The sequence below is a fragment of the Crocodylus porosus genome, unplaced genomic scaffold, assembly GCF_001723895.1.
Source record: "Crocodylus porosus isolate Cpor-Errol unplaced genomic scaffold, CroPor_comp1, whole genome shotgun sequence".
NCBI classification, from domain to species: domain Eukaryota; kingdom Metazoa; phylum Chordata; order Crocodylia; family Crocodylidae; genus Crocodylus; species Crocodylus porosus.
The window spans coordinates 129,397,860-129,415,308 of NW_017728906.1; the positions used below are offsets into that span (position 1 = coordinate 129,397,860).

The following is a 17,449-nucleotide window of genomic DNA, read 5'->3' on the forward strand; positions in this document are numbered from 1 at the left end:
CGGACTAGATGATCTACTCAGGTCCCTTCCGACCCTAGAAACTATGAAACTATGCTGAATCAGCATTGGCATGTTCCAATCTGTATGGTGCCAAAGATGCCATGCCACCTGCTTCCACATGAAGGCTCCAAATCCAGAAATATGCTGGTAAGGCCTGCTCAGAGATGTCCATGGTTAGCTTTGAGAATTGGATCCTTGCATAATGGGTTAATGGGGGTTGACTGGCCCATTGGTGTGGCCTCAATGGCATGCTTTCAGGATTGGAGAGTGCTTAGGTAGCATATGCTCCAAGTGCACCCACCTTAAAGGTTCCAGATGGAGAGGGAGTAGAAAACAATACAAGCATTTTTGCTACTGTAGCTTCAACTCTAAAACCTTCATTTGTATTGCATTTGTTTACTTTCTCTTCAGTGTCCCCCGAGTGCCCCTACTTGCAGCTTCAGAGGTAAAAGGTTATTTTTCTGAGCCAGCAAGGTGGTGGTGGGGTTGGGGGGAACACTCTTGATCACTTAACAGATTAAAATTTTTCTTATGGAATTTTGTGAAAATAGAGCTCTAAAGCCAGTTGGCTGGACAGCAGAAGTGAGGCATGTTTACTGGCTCCAGCATTCCCAAAAAGAGGGCTTACAAACCTGTTTCTATATTTGGACTACCATTTTGAATTGTGGGGAACCCTCTCCTACCCCACCCCATCATGTGAGTAAGAACTGGATAGCCTCTCTTCCCTCCTACATTCCTGATATTAGGGAAGAGTTATGGGAATCCCAACAACTACCAGGATCAAGTTGACACGGTTGTAGGGCTGGTGACAGCTTACTGCCACGTGGATAAGGACTACAAAGAAGTGGTGAACTGCATGGGAAAAGTAACTGCCAAAAAGCTGAGAGATATATGTTAATACATTTCTACCTTAGTTAATCCCCACTCCTGTCTATTCTCCCTTCCTGCAGCAAACAGGATAATCAATTTAAAAAGCTTTAACAATTCTCCTTGTCTCCTATATTATTACAAGATTATTATTAGTCTGATAGTTTGAAGATCCTGGAGCCCCTGAAATCAGCTAGTGAAAAAGGTGTCTACCTTCAGTTTCAAAATAGCATGACTAGATTTTTCTTAAAAGTAATTTTCCCTTTTTTAGCTACAAAGTAAAAATTATTTTTAAGAGTTCAAAGAAAAATCATAGTAAACATGTGAACACTTCTATACAAGTAGTCAATAAAGATCTATAGTCTATTCCTTAAGGCAAGCAGGCGCTTTCTTCCATGTGAACAGGCAGAATTATTTAAGAGAAAAAAATTCCAGATGACATGAAATCAACAACCACATTATTCAGCTAAGTTGCAATAATACACATTTTGAAATATTTTATTCTGAAATGCCAGTGAAAAAATATGGTATTTTGACAATATATCTGCTATTTTATTTTAGCATTCACAATACATTTCTTTAAAAGACTGCATGTGACTATATATGCCTGCTCGTAAAATTACTAAACCAGTGTCCAGAAGAGGAAACTGGGCCTTATAACAGATGAGAGGGGAAAATAAAATATGAAGCAATATAGGATGGATTTAGGGGGGTTGTAATGGTGCAGTTGCACCACTTCCCTTACCTTTGATTGCTAATCCACCCAAACTTTAAAAGCAACTGCCTAGGAAGGGCAGTGGCATTTCTATTCAGGCAGTACTGAGGAGTCAGTGGACTTCATGGCTCATTATAATTTCTGATTCCTGCTAATCTCTCTTCATCCCATACAACCCCCTCTCCCTTTTAGTGGCTTTGATGTTCTTAGGTACCTGGCCAGGATGTCTTGCTCACAGGTTCAAGTTTAAACTGGTCACAAAGTTGGAGATCAAGAAGGAATTTTCCCTTGGTCAGATTGAGCTCTTTTTTTCTTTTTAATTTTCTCTGGTAGCATTTTCCTCTTCCTAGGGTCATCATATATTTTACCTAACATATGTCTAGCCATTTTAGAAGAAAAGCTTGTGGCACCTTTGTCTCCCCTGCTCTCTTCCTGTGGCACAAAAGACTATTTTTTGTACTACAGGTCCTAAGTTTGTTGTGGGATGCTAAGGGGGGCTTAGCAGATGTAGTGTGCAAGAGAAATCAGACTGGCTGTTCTTTTGAACCTTTCTAGACAAATGTTTATCACATAGTTGCCTTGCGGTTGTAGAAGACTGGAATGACCTGGGAAACCTGGGAGATCCCCATGAGTGCTATGTTCTTTGTGGTGGAATAACAATCATTAGTGGAGCATAGGTATTGAAAAAAATGCTCTGTTCAGGAACAGTTAGAAATAAAGATGGTGGGGTAGAATCATGGACAGATCTAGGGTTTTGAAAAGGGGGGTGTAGTTGGTGACTGTGCATCATCAACATAACATGACACACATTTTTTTCCAGTTAAAGAGAAACTTTACTAATACGGTAGGAGCCTAGAGTTATGCTGTTCAGAGAAAGATTAAAGCAAGACGAACTATAACTTTACGGGAATGTTCACTAAGTTGTTAGGTCATGTATAAAAAAAGTCAAAAGGCAAAAAAGTCAAAAGTCAAAAGATATTGCATCATTAATCCTCTAGTAATTATTAGTTAAATATACATCTCTTATTCAGATTTATAAAACAAAATGAGTCTTCTCGAGTGCCTTGATGGTGCCTCTAACACTTCGATGTTAGTCATTTCTACACCTGACTTAATATTACCACACCTGAATAAAGGTTTTCAGTTAGAGCTAAAAACAGTCTGCAAGACTGTGAAATAGAAGAAAGACAGTGCCAGCAATGGCTGACAGCAAAACTGCAGAAGAAAGGATAGTTTAAATACTAGAACATTAACACCACTAAAGAGGAGAATGGGTTGTTAACACCTATGGAATGAAGACAGATTAGCAGGACTCAGGTAAATTATAACAAAACATGAAATCAACTGACTCCTCATTGTTGCCCCTCCCATGCAGTTGCTTTTTTAAGTTTCGGCAGCAGGAACTGAAGGTAGGGAATGTGGTGCAACTGCACCACCGCACTGACTTTAAACCACTCCTGTATGGCTCCGTATTTTGTTTCCCCCTTTCATCTCTTGTAAAGTATAAAATTAGAATATTTCTATGTGCTTATTTTCTTTTGACAGTTTCTCTCCTCATTCTTCCTTAATGCCTACCAATCTATAACAAATTCAGAGGCGATGTAATGTTGTTTCTTGAGGATTCACCTTTAAGCTCTGCCTTTTCAGGTCAGGCTACTTGTATGATCTTTCAAAGCTGTAGAAATTCTTCAGTAACTTTTTTTTTTAATTTAGAAAAAACAATGTGTCAAAGTCTCCTTTTTTGGAGAGAAGCTTAGATTTGTATATAGTCATCTAGCAAACTACCAGGATGGACTAAATGAAGCAGCTGCTAACAGAAAACTATCAAACCACAAACAATGCACAGCCTCTCTCCTCATTTATTACGAATGGATAGTAACAAGCAATGAATCACAGAAGCTGGTAGGAAGAGGGGAAGAATAAGCTGAAAGATGTAATTATTATTACAGTCAAATAATAGTCAGGGATGGAAGTCATTCCATCTTACTCAAGGAACTGTGGGAAACAAAGTACTCCTCTACCAAAAAAGGACCTTGGGCCAAGGAATGAAAACTTACTAACTTACTTCAGAAATCTCTCTCAAGATGAGACTGGTATAATGCCTCTTCCCTCTGTCTACCCGCAATACGCATGCACTTAGAAACTTTTGTGAGTAGTTTCCTAGAAGCCTAGAGTACCAACTGGTATAAAATTTTACTATCTTGGTTTCAACCACTCTGAAAACTTATGGTCTTGGCATTCTGGCTAGAATGAGATGACCAAGCTACAACTGTCATCTATACTACATACATATAAGATACCTCGGCTGAGTGGTCCCCAAGTCGGCATCCTACTTGCTCCTTATAAACAGCTAGGGGAGGTACCATGCATGCATCACTAAAGGACAGGACTTCTCCAGGTTCCTGGATGCCAGTGACTTCCATATTAATGTTATAATAAATCTCTACTTTCAAATATAAAGTGTGTGCTTTCCCGTAAATGTGTCCTTTGAGGTCAAATACAATCCAAAAACTTTTAATTAAAACCAAACTAAAATGTTAGGTTAAGAACAAAAAAGAATACACTTAGACCTGCCTAATGCTTCTCTTCAGCAATCCTTTGTAGTCAAGGATGACTGTCTTTCATAACTCTCTTATCTGTGTATGAAGATAGCTGATGAGGTCTATCTAACATCAACAGACTCTACTGCAACTCACATGCGTTTCTGTGTGGAGTGGGTGGCGCTAGATTCTTGAATTGGCTCGCAACATGCTGTTTCTGCTGCTCCCACTTTTCCAACTCTTAGTGTTGTTGTGAAATCTCAAAGTACTGAAATCCCTGCAGCAGACTGGTCCTCCATTTGGGGTGGTCCTGGGTGACTGTCTCCCATGAGTTGATGCTGATGTTGCATTTTAAGTTGGCCTTGAGGATGTCCCTGAAGCACTTTCTCTGCCCTCCTCTTGAGTATAAGCCTTGGCTGAGCTAGGAGAATAAAACATGGTTTGGGAGTCTGGAAATGGACATCCAAATTAAAGGGCCAGCCCAATGAAATTGATTTCAGGTGACCATCCCTTTGACGCTCACAGTGTTTGTTTGCAGGAGGACTCTGAATGTTGGTTCTTGTGGTGGGACAGTAGGAGTGCTACTATCATGAGCCACCCACTTCACTGTGTCCGACTCAAAACAATGCTTTGGGTGTCCCCCCTATGTTCGGCCAGCCCCACTACCTGGAGTACCCTCACAAGCATGGGGTAGTGCTGCCACCACCTGGGCACTGGTCTGTTAGGGCTTTGTGCAGCCCAGGATACACAAACCCTGCAGACCTTGGGGTGCTTTGCCCCCTGGTAGTATTTCTGGGTGCTGCTTATAGCATCTCAGGATATTCTCAGGCAGGACAGAATTAATAATCAGCCGAGCTCTGCTAGGAGCAAAAAGGCCTATCTTTCCTCTCAAGCGTTCAGAGCTAGGCATGCTGTAATATATAGCCTTTTACTGATCAGAGAGGCAGAGAATGAGGAAAAGGTACAAGACAGAAAACTATTAAAAGAAAACACCTTGTGCAAAACAGAATGGGTTTGAGGACCCTTTAATATGCATCTAAAATTACATAACCCTAATTTACTGGCTAAATTTCAAATAAGTTACTCACATGTTCATCCAGAGGATAAGGGAGCTCCAGAGGCTGGAGGCTTCTCTGTGTGTGTTCACAAAATGACTGCCTTCCCTATCCCAAAATGCCTGCTCCAGGACAAAGGAAGAGTGAGTCTTCCCTCTCTCTCAGGAATTTGTACAGCTCAGTCACCTAAGTGACCAAGTTAAATCCAATTTGAAAGAGGGGAGGTTGGGGCCTGGGCTGTCTCAGACTAGGAAAGCATGGGGGATTCCTTCACAGTTCTGTTTTCCTACTGGATTTTGGAGGATCTTCCACAGGCAATGTCGATTGTACTTCTCCAAAGACTTTAGATGTCTCCTTTATGTTGTCCATGACTCAGCTCCATACAGCAAGGTAGGGATCACAACTGTTTAATAAACCATGAACTTGGTTAAAGATCTGATGTCATGATCTTTGAACAACTATTTCCTCAGGTGTCCAAAGGCTGCACTTGCATATTTGAGGTGATGTTGGATTTATTTGTTGAAGTCAGTTTTCTGTGAGAGATGGCTTCCAAGGTACAGGAAGTACTCAATGTTCTCCAGAGCTTGTGTTTCTGGATTACCGGAGCTGAGGACTGTTCATAAGGAGCTTGTTGGTGGAGGATCTTAGTCTTCTGAATGTTAACCATCAGTCCAAATAATAGTGACAGAAGCAGGATTACAAGCATGATTCTGAGGTCTGGAAGCTCCTAGTCATGACCTAGTATGAAGGTAGCAATTACAAGAAGGTCATATAGCACTTGGACAAGACAGGAGTGCAATCTGACACCTGTAACTGTGACTGAGCAGCTGTCTTCAGGATCTGCTCTGCTCAACCCACATGGGGAGGAGGCTAGAAAAGGCACCCTAAACATAGCCTGTCTAATAAAGTAGTCTGTATTTCTTCCTGACTGGATAACCATGTCAATTGGTATCACCTTTGCTGTGGTTGAAAATACCAATGAAGACAAACCATCATATTTGGGACTTGGAACATCAGAACCCTCATGGACAGCCCTATAGTCTGAACACCCAGAGCATCACACTGCAATCATGGCATGTAAATTCAAGCAACACAACGTTGTAGCTGCACTGAATGAGACTCAGTGAATGGGAGATTGGGTAGCTCAAATAACATGGAAGTTTTTGGATTGTATATGTATGCCTCAGTAAAGACGTCGATGATTGCATGAAGGTCTGCTGCCCAGTGAGCACATACTATGGCATTATCAGCGTACTGGAGCTCAATGATTGTGGTCAGGGTGGTCTTGGTTTTGGCTCACAGTCAGCTGAGTTTAACAGCTTACTATCCATTCAGTAGTTAACCTCAAAGGAATCTGTGAGAGATCCATTACTGAGAACCATCACTTGCATATCATCATGGACCAGGCACAGAACGGTAACAGATTTCAATGGGCATCCGTATTTCAGAAGGAACTTCCACAACACTTTTCAGTTGACAGAGTTGAAAGCTTTCATGAAGTCAAAGAAGGCCATTCAGAGATGTATGTTGTTCCCAACATTTCTGCAACTGGCAAGCTGTGAAGATCATGTCAGTTGTGCCTTTTGATGCCCTAAACCCACAGGGATATTCTGGGAGGAGAGGGTTCAGAAGGGTTCTCACAATGATCTTTCCTGTGGACAAAGTGATCCCTCTGTAGTTTTCAGTCAGACTTGTCTCCTTTCTTGAAGATTGTCACAATCATGGCATCCCTTAGGCTATCTGTCATTTCCTCATCATTCCAGATCCTTAAAATGAGGGCACGAAGCTGTGATGTGAGCTCCTCTCTTCCATGTTTAAGATTTCAGTGGGGATTCCATCTGCTTTTGATGCCTTGCTCTTCTTCATCTGCTCGATAGCTTTCCTCACTGATCAAGGGTTGGAGGGATTCCAAGAATCTCTGACTGGGTGTTGCAGGATGGAGTTGAGAACACCCTCATCGACAACAGAGTCTTGACTGAGAAGGTCATCAAAATGCTCCTTACAATGGGCATTGATGGCTTCCCTCTCCTTGATCAGGTCTCCTCCATCCTTAGGTCTCAAGGGGGTTGTCCTTGAGTGATCAGACCATAGATGGGTTTGGTGGAACTGGAGAAACTATGCATATCATGGATGTCAGCAAGATGTCGAATCTCCTCAGCCTCGTCTTCCCACCATTTGTTCTTCATATCATGGGCCCTCCTTTGGGCCTCTGCCTTAGCTTTTTAGAGATTCAGTTTCTTTTGCTTGGAGTTGGTGTTGCTTTGCCAAGTACAAAAGGCCTTGCACTTGTGATCGACCAGGAGATCCAAGAGTTGATCATTCTCATCAAACTGGTTTTGATGTTTCTGGGTATACAATCCAAGTGTCTCTTCACTGTTGATATTCTCTCATTGTTGATGATTGGAATTCACCAGTTTTTTTTACTGAGGCACTGGTGAAAGAGATCCTGCTTGCTTGGGTCCTCGAGTCTTTCAATGTTGATATTCTGTTGGCATTGCTTCTGCTATAGCTGTCATTTGGGAGCCAGTTGGAGTGACATAACCAAGTGGATGAGCTGCTGATCAGTCCAGCAATCATTGGCTCCTAGTAAACTTTGGGTGATGTGGACATTTCCTATCCCAAGCACAGACGATGACATAGTAAATTAGCTGCTAATGCTTTTATCATGGGTGCTGCCATGATGCTTGTGCCTGTTTTTTGGGCGTAACAGGGTGTTGGGATGGTAGGTCCATGTTCCACACATTTGGTCAAGAGCAGGATGCCAATGGAGTTGAACTTTCCAACTCCGTCCTTGCCAACGGTTCCTTTTCAGAGGTCAGAATCCCTCCTGACTCCAGTGTTGAAATCTGACTCTGGTGTTGATAAGTCTGTCTCCTTCTGGAATGCCAGATAGGACTTTGTCAAGGTTGGTGTAGAATTCCTCCTTGGTTTCATTGGCAGTGTCGAGTCAGGGCATACACACTGATGACTGTGGCATGTTGGCTCCTCTGCCAGCTTAAGACAGAGTGATGAGGTGCTTATTAATTCTGATAGGGAACTCACTGAATTGGTTTAAGTTCATGCTTAATGGCAAAACCAACTCCATGAAGCCGGAAGTCCCCCTCCTGTTTACTCTTCCAGAAGAAGGTACAGTAACTTCCATGTTATTTGAGCTACCCATCTCCCATTCACTGAGTCTCATTCAGTGCAACTACAATGTTGTGTCGCTTGAGTTCACATGCCATGATTGCAGTATGATGCTCTGGGCATTCACTATTAGGGCTGTCCATGAGGGTTCTGATGTTCCAAGTCCCAAATATGATGGTTTGTCTTCATTGGTATTTTTGACCACAGCAAAGGTGATACCAACTGACATGGTTATGCAGTCAGCAAGAAATACAGAGTACTTTATTAGACAGGCTATGTTTAGGGTGCCTTTTCTAGTCTCCTCCCCATGTGGGTTGAGCAGCGCAGATCCTGAAAATGGCTGCTCAGTCACAGTTACAGGTGTCAAATCGCATTCCTGTCTTGTCCAAGTGCTAGATGATCTTCCTGTAATTGCTATCTTTATACTAGGTCATGACTAGCTTCCAGACCTCACAATCCTGCTTGTAATCCTGCTTCTGTCACTATTAGTTGGTCACCTTGAGAAACCTGCTGGAAAAGTTGAGGAACATGCTGAAAAAGCTGTTTTCATGGAAGATGCCTATGTGTAACTTCTTTTATCATGAAGAAGCTGCTGCACATCAGCTTCCACGTGCCTCTTGACAGAATGGGACCTTGATCCAATGGCAAGGAGACCAAGACAAATGGGGATCTCAGTCCACTGCAGATTTCATCCACCTTTGCAGCCATTTGGATTCTAACATCTTCTTCTGCCTGCTCCACCATTGAGGACTTGTAGACGCATGTCTGGGAATTGGGTAGGCTTATTATATTGGCGACTTGTGCTCATCGTGCCATAGGACCGTCAAATGATAGATGTGGCTTTTCAGGAGGGAAATCATTGCCATGTGTGAGGCAGAGCTGTATTGCTAACCAATGTGTGGAATGACTTTCAAGGAAGGTTAACCATGAATAATGCAGGGGTAACTCCAATGAATAAGCAGTTACAGACCAAGCAGCAGCAGCAGCAGCAGCAACAGCACCAGGATGTGGTGGGGACCCTGCCTAATGCACCTAACAACTGTAATAATGGCTGCATCACCCTGGCAGCTTGTCACTATTCTATAAGTTAACCAGTAAACAGTTGCATATCTTCCTCCACCAGTCTATAAGGCCCCATCTTACAGCAAACATTCTTGTCATTAATATCTGCATGCATGGCTTTGCAATATGTATAATTTTTATTACTCTACTCCAGAAGGCTATTGGATTTTTCCTGGGTATTAATAAGCCAACCCTTTTTCATACAAGCAAAACCTCATCCCCCTCTAGCTTTATGTCTTCCAGAAATCTCCACAAAGCAAATTTGCTCCTTATACTAGTGATGCTAACTAAAAAAAATAAACAAGTCTTAAAACCAATCCCTCAAGTATACCACAAATAACCTCTGATAATTCACGTTTCCATATAACATGTCATTTATCTGAACACAGGAAGGGAGGACGTGTTACTTAGTCTAAGGTGGTGCAGCTCTGCAGGATGTAGAAACATTGTGTGCCTCTAGTTTGACTGCAGACTCTGAAGTGCACCTTATGCTTTAGCTGGAACCAGCAACAGCCTTTCAGACAAATTATTATATAATACATGTACTGTGTTCCTGGCAGCAACACCCCCAAGCAGTTGTATATCAACTTCCTCCTAAATCAAGAGTAGCGGATCACTTCTGGTGTTTAATCATCACTAATAAGTGACAAGTTCATTTAGACTGCCACCAACTGAATAAAACCATAATATGGTACTCACAGACATGGCTACACTATTTCTAGTATAGGGGACAGAGCATGATGTGGCTGAAAACATCTTGGCTGGGGATGTTAAGTCTACCATATAGACATGGCCTGAGCCTCCTTCCCAGACAGAGTTTATGGCTGAGTATTAGAAGACAGTTATGATTTCCATTCTGTTGCTGCCTGAAATCTGAGCCTCTTTTCCTGGTGGAGCACAGGTCCTGACAGGCAGATTTCCCATTATACAAGAAACCCTCGCTACCCGTGGGTTTGGCAGTCATGATTTCAAATATGCATGAATGATGAACCCGCATTTTAAGTACACTGTATACACTTACAAGCTCCGTGCTTGCTGTTGCTGGGCTCTCACTGCTGGAGCCATGCCCCTCCCTCGCCAGCGGCTCCGTGTTCATGAACACAGTGCCTTATTTGTGGATTTCACCATTTACGGGGGATATGACAATGTATCCCCCATGAATGGCAAGGGTTGCCTGTACTGCAACCTGAGAAAGGGTTTCACAGGAATGACTGGATTCTCTTTATGCTCAGACATGCTTCAACATATTCTCAGGGGCAGAGGCAAAGGGTAAAATATTTTAGCTGTTGATCTTCAAAACACTGGCACATTGATGCCATTTGGAAACGAAACTTTCTTTACCTTTCTATGATCTGACTCTGTGGTTGAAAGATATAACCCCTGAACACAGCCCGATCGGCAGTGGCTATGAAGAAATTTTATGAAACCACAGCAGGACGATCAGTCCAAGCTCCTATAACAGCATATATAAAGCCAAAGTTACCTCTCAGATCTTATATGGTGCTGAAGTATGGGATTATGCTGCTAGTAATGTAGATTTACCTCGGAACAAGTTTCTTAGGGCTCTTCTGGCTTTTCCTCCTTCAACTCCTGCATCTTTTTTCGAGATTAGAGACAGGAATGGATTCTATTTTAACTAATATTATCATCAGTACCCCTTTTACCATCTTATCTGCTTAAATTATGCTACATAGAAGATATTAATAATTCCCCTCCTCTCCAATTACCCTGGTTAGCTTTTCGTTCCCATACTTTTGCACTTTCTGGGATGCGATACTATCTCAAAGTTAATGAAAGATTTTTCTCCTCCATAGAAAATGCTTGAGTTTTCTAGAGGATATGAGATATTGCTAGGCAGAATGATTTTGCAGTAGTCAGGACTACTCATATTACCCCTTTATATGCTCTTTGGAAATTAGATTTGTGGGGAAGAAAGGTATTTACAGCTGAATCTCAATAACAAATGGCGATCCTCTTTAACTAGACTCAGGACCAAACAGATGCCCACAGCTGTACTGGCTGGACGTAGATTTTCCATTCCAAGGGCTAAAAAATGTTGCCTAGTCTGTCCAGGAGTTTTGGAAGATACTATCCACTATGTTTTAGAATGTTCTTTATATGAAGACATAAGGAGAACCTATTTATTACCATTCTTGCAGAAATTGATACATTTTTCAAACAGAGAAATGAATCTGGCTTTTACAGTAAAAAGATCCAAATTTAGTAAACTGCCTTGCAATTTTTGCTTATAAGGTTGAGGCAATTAGAGTTAAATATCCTTTATTACTGATATGAATGATATATTTTAACATCAGATTTTATTTTATTGCCTCAATTGTGGATCTATGTACAAGAATATTATAGATTCATGTCTTGATTTACTACTATATTTATATTAATTTTTTTTGTTGGTGGGCTATATTTTAGTATAATATTTGTAGTTTGGTTACTTTGTTCGAACTTATTTATATTATGGTTGTACATGTGTTATGTCATTTTCAAGAGTCTGACATTTAGCCAGAATCCTTAATAAACTGAATTGAACTGAATCCCTGAACAAAAAAATTATTTTCCAGTTCATAGAGGAAGTAAAGGAATCCTGTTGTTTTTCCCAAAAGTTGAGGATCTGCTCCAGTATCTAGTAGGGGTTGACTTATGATCCTACAACTCTCCAAAAAAGCTGTAAATGCTGTCTTACATAAGGCAGGATGCTCCCTCCATGTCATAGGAGGAACAGCAGAAGATTACTATAAGGGAGGCACTACAGTGATAAATCCAGATACCTGAAACTATTGGGCTGCCAAATATCTGATCCAGAGAAGAAGAAATAAAGATTATACCAGATTATTTGCATGCCAACCACATAAGACATGCACTTTATTTTGGAAACATAAAGAAAAGATTTTTCCAGCCTTACCTTCCATGGCATTGGCTCACCCTGGCCTGAATCCCCTACTCAAGGTGTCAGCAATCTATGACCTGCAGAGTCATGGTTCTCTGATGCATTCAGTACAGGGGAGGGAGGCACCTTACCTGTCCACAACTGGTTTTCCCTGTGGTGCATCCAAGTAGTGGAAAGAAATGGAAATAATATCAGAGGTAGTAGTTGGGTCCTAATGATGTCCTGCCTTGGATTCAAGTTGGGTTGTTCTGGTCTGCCACCATAAAACATTGTTGACCACTGCTCTAAACATACATAGAAGCAGTGACGTCCCATTGACAACATTACTCCCTGTTTCCGTGCTTCAAGGCCAACAAAGGGTTTAACCCTCTGAGAGTTACTGCCAATTTAGTTTCCAACAGAATGGAGGTAATTCAGTAGTGGTTAGACGAGGGGTGGGCAAATTACAGTTCACAGGCTTAATCCAGCCTGCCAGGTGATTTAATCTGCCCTGTGGGTTCCTGCCAATTAACTGTACCCTGCCCAGCCTGCTTGCTTCGCTGCCGTTCCTATCCTCATGTGCATGAGGGCCCTGGCCATCGAGCACAGCTTCTGGGTGGGGCTGCCAGTACCACTGCTGCAGCCACTGAGGGACCTGCTTAAGCTTCCCCGGCCTCCTCATGCCCATGCTGCAGCAGGTAGGGAAGCTGCAGCTGGGCAGTAGTGCAGAGCATGAGGCTGGGGCTGGCAAAAGAATGGAGTCCTTGGCCTATGCCCAGTAGTGTGGTGGGAATAAATAGTTTGGGTGGGCAGGGTGTGGTATGGGTGTGGGAGGGAAGATGCAGGGCCGCCCCCACACACCCCCAGCCATCAGTGGCAGCAGCAGCAGGCAGTGGGCCTTTAGGGCACTCATGGGCCATGCAGGCACAGCCACTCAGCAGCATGCAGCTCCAGCCAATTCAGGGAGCTGCATGTGGTGGCAAGGAGTACGGCTCATGTGCAGCTCCTGGGACTCGCATGCCACTGGGGAGGGGGAAACTGCATGCGATGAAACTGGCTGCCTTCCCTGCTCCCAGCTGCCACATGCAGCTCCTGGCACTCCACCAGAAGTGACAGGGAGTCCTGCCCCCTGCTACCTAGCAGTCCCAGAAGATGCATACGGTGGCAGAGAGTGGGGGCTGACTCCATTGCAAAAGTCTTCCTCCCAGTGGTACAAAAGTCCCGGGAGCTGCACGTTGATAAGGGCGGGCTGGCCAGGCTCTGCTCCTTGCCACCACACGCAGCTCCTGGAACTGGTTGGAGTTGCATGCCGTCAGGTGGCTACGCCTGCATGGGCCATGAGCACCCCGAGGGTGCTCACACCCCCTCACAACTGCAGCAGCAGTCCTCCAGTTGAAATAATTGCCCAGCCATTGGTTAGACCCTCTGTTGGCTTGGCAGCAGGGACAGGGGCAGTGATGCTGATCACAGGACTCCACCCCAGCTCCAAGCAGCCAGAGGATTCAGCTAGGGTGAGTCAGTACCAAGCAGGGCCTGTTACTGCCATTCCAGGGCAGAAATCCAGTTCCTCACTAAAAACATGCACCCCAGTTTTGGAAGGTTAATTTTTGGGGTAAGATGAATGTGGCATGCACATAAGATATGTTAATTTGCCACTGCATGAATATAAACAAAAGCTGAAGTTGAAAACAAAATGGTTGGGAGAAAATGAACCGTTAAATGTTCGCCATGAAAGAGAAAATGTGAAGGCCTGAGCAGATGGGTGGGGATGGATCCCAAAGCCTTCAGAAACTACCCTTGACTGGCTCTAAACTTCCTAGTTAGGGGTATGAATCTATTAAGTGATAGAATGAGGAAGGAAGCTGCATGTGGGGGCAACAACAAAAATTCAAAACTGTTAAATATTCATTGAAGATTCATTGCTTCCAATTTGTATTGTTAAGTTCTTAACTTTGAATACATGTTACTGGGTATTAATATGCAAAGCAACACACCAGGTAGACATTATAAAACATTCTCTAAATATTACAAAATGGACTAAAGTTTTTTAAGATTTTTTTTTTTTTTAACCTTATTGCCTAGCTTTGAAAGAGCTACTCTAATGTTAAGAAAAACGGGTTCAACTTTGTTCTGAAGGAACCCTAGTCATACAGTTTCATCCAGATTACATATATAGGGTGTCTATACATGTACTCTGGGCTAGGGGGAGGAGGCGAGTTTTAATTAGAGCAGCTACTGGAGAGCTGCTCTAATTAAAATGCTGCAGCATCATGTGTATTCAGCATCCTGTGTTACAAAATGGCTGGGGGGCAGGCGCTTTAACTAAAGCTTGTTCAGCGGTGCCCCCATGGCCATTTTGAAATGCGGATGCTGAATAAACATGATGGTGAGGCATGCTAGAGCATCCTAATAAGGACGCTCCGGCAGAATTGAGTAATCTAATTAGAATGCATTGGAGCATGTGTATAGGCACCCATAAGGTTTGAGTGTTAAGCAAAAGGTGTAAATAAATAAGGTGGCAGCAACAGCTAATACAGTCTTTGGCAAATAATATTAGTATTTTTTAGAAAATATTTCACAGATTCAAAGATGCTAGAGTTGGAAGGGACCTCAAAGGATTATTGAATCCAACCCCCTGCCAGTAGCAAGAAAAAGTGCTGGGGTCATGTGACCCCAACCAGGTGCTCGTTCAGTCTCCTCTTGAAGACCCCCAAGGTAGATGAGAGCACCACTTCCCTTGGAAGCCCATTCCAGATTTTTGCAACCCTAACCATGAAGAAGTTGTTTCTGATGTTGAACCTAAACCTCTCCATCAGTTTGTGGCCATTGTTTCTGGTTACTCTGTTTAGCAGAACACCCCTTGGAATATCTCCTATTCCCTACTGCCCCCCCCAGTGAATATATATAAGTCAGAAGATCCCCATCAGCCTTCTCTTGTGGAAGCTGAAAAGGTTCAAGTCCCCCAGTCTTTCCTCCTTAGACCTTCCCTGCAGGCCTCTAAGCATATGAATGGTCCTCCTCTAGACCCTCTCAAGGTTGTCCACATCATTTTTGAATTACGGTGCCCAGAACTGGACACAGTAATCTAGCTGTGGCCTGACCAGTGCTGCACAGAGGGGACACCTCCCTAGACCTGGTCATGATGCACCTACTAATGCATGACAAAGAGCGGTTAGCTCTGCTAATTGCTTCATCACATTGACGATTCATATTCATCTTGGAGTTGACAAGGACTCTGAGATCTCTTTCTACCACTGTACTGCTGAGAAGGTCATCCTCCAGCCTATAGGCATGCTGGTGATTCCCTCTCCCTAGGTCAGGGGCCAGCAACCCCCGGCATGCATGCTGAGTATGGCACGTAAGGCCATTTTGCTCAGCACACCACCGTCAGCCCGGGCTCTGAGCAGCTGCTGCCAGCCAGAGCCCAGGCTTCTCCCAGCAGGCGACTGGGAGGCTGCAAGCCCTGCTGCAAGTAGACCAGGCTCCGTGGGCCGGCTGCAGCCAGGAAGCTGCAAGCAGCTGCTCTGTCATGTTGGCACTTTGGCACCTTTCACGGTAGACACTGTGGGTTTTTTGGCACTCTGGCCAAAAATCATTGCCTACCCCTGCCCTAGGTGCAGTACCTTGCACTTGTCTTGGTTGAACTGAATATTTAATATTTAAAATATTAAGTACTCTGCAGTGTATAAAAATTTAAAGTAGTAATAAGATATGACAGTTCTAGAGTATTTTTATCCAAAGAATCCAAAAGCTCTTCATAAAATATACACATGAAAAATGCAGTCACTTCTGGGACAGGAGGTCACTGAAGTCACACAAATTATAGCAACGTAACAACCTTGCTGAGCAACAGAAAAAAAGAAGTTTTGGTTAGAGATGAATATAACATCCATGAAAACAGGATTTTTTCTTTTTTTAAGATTAGCCAGAAGGCCTAAACACCACACATATACAACTTGAATTATCTGTACTAAGATTTGAAACTTATGTCTGCAAACAAATATACAAAACTGGCACTTGCAGCACTTCTGTTATCAAAATATTTTTAAAAAATTAAAAAAATGAAATGTTCTATTTTAATATTAAGGCATTTCAAATCTTAAGTTTTAAATACAATGGCTATAGTTAATAATTTTTACTCTTTAATCTGTATCCTGTTTAGTCTAACTGCTTTCTTATTCTTCCTTCCTTTGTATTTATAATATATATCACTTGTTAGACAAATAAATATTGCTTTTTTGCATCTATATTAAGTGGTGGGTAATAAGTATAGAAGAATTTTTTTGATTATAGTAGAAGTAATATTTATATTATATGCAAGTTTTAATGGCTGCATCAGCTGTAAACTACAGCATTAAAAAAAAAAAATCAAGCAAATATTTCATAAAAATTCATACAGGCTAACATTTTTCCGCCTGCAAGGGACAATCAGCATGTTCAGTACATATAATTTCATCCATCTTTTTATTTTATTTTCAGAATGTCTCTCTTCCTTTTGCAGAATTTGTATATCCAATGCATATGTCATGAAATAATTTAAAAAATCCTCATAATATACTAATATATACACTGAAAAATAATGTAACAGATCTCTCATTGCAGGACTCCAATCTTTACAACTTTTTACTGTGACCATCTTGACTTCCCTGTGACTATTTTTGAAATTGTAAAATGCAGTCTTTTAGTTTTAAAGTGTGTTCAACATACTGCATTTACTCAGATCCAAGACAAGATGCCCACCCCGCATCAACATGGAAAAAAACCAAACCAAACCAAAAAAAACCCTCATCTGAGATTCAAGTACTGGCCTGGGGCTAAAGCTGGAGTTCAGTCGCTGCTTACCCTGGGCAAAAGTAGCTTGCATGGCAGGGAGCACAGGAGAGATCACACAGTGTAGGTGCAAGGAAGACCTATAGTGTGTGCAGCTGGCAGGGAATGCAGAGGATACCACACAGCCTGTCCCCCACCCCTTCCGCCGACAGCTCTTCTTGCCCCTTACCTGTGGCTCTAGCCCTGGCAGTAGTAGCAGCTCTGAGCCATGGCCAAGGCAGCTGCTGACTGCCTTGGAGCTGGAGCTGCTGCAGAAGGTAAGTGGCAGGGATGAGGTGGAAGGCAGAGAATAAGTGGCCAGGGTGGATGAGGGATGGGACATGCAGGGAGGGGGCCAAAGGGTGGGGGAGCCATGTGGCTGTGGGGGATAGGG

The 17,449-nt window shown here is 42.7% G+C and overlaps 1 protein-coding gene and 1 long non-coding RNA gene across 2 annotated transcripts in view; both read right to left on the reverse strand.

The window, feature by feature from the left end:
* The window catches only part of PIBF1 (progesterone immunomodulatory binding factor 1), a 182,403-nt gene that overhangs the window by 110,245 nt on the left and 54,709 nt on the right, over nt 1–17,449 (reverse strand). The window lies entirely within an intron of this gene.
* LOC109306448 overlaps nt 1–17,449 on the reverse strand; it is a 20,785-nt gene that overhangs the window by 2,388 nt on the left and 948 nt on the right. The window contains exon 2 of the long non-coding RNA XR_002099994.1: nt 8,758–8,761. This is a non-coding gene — a long non-coding RNA (uncharacterized LOC109306448). The remainder of the gene's footprint in view (nt 1–8,757; nt 8,762–17,449) is intronic.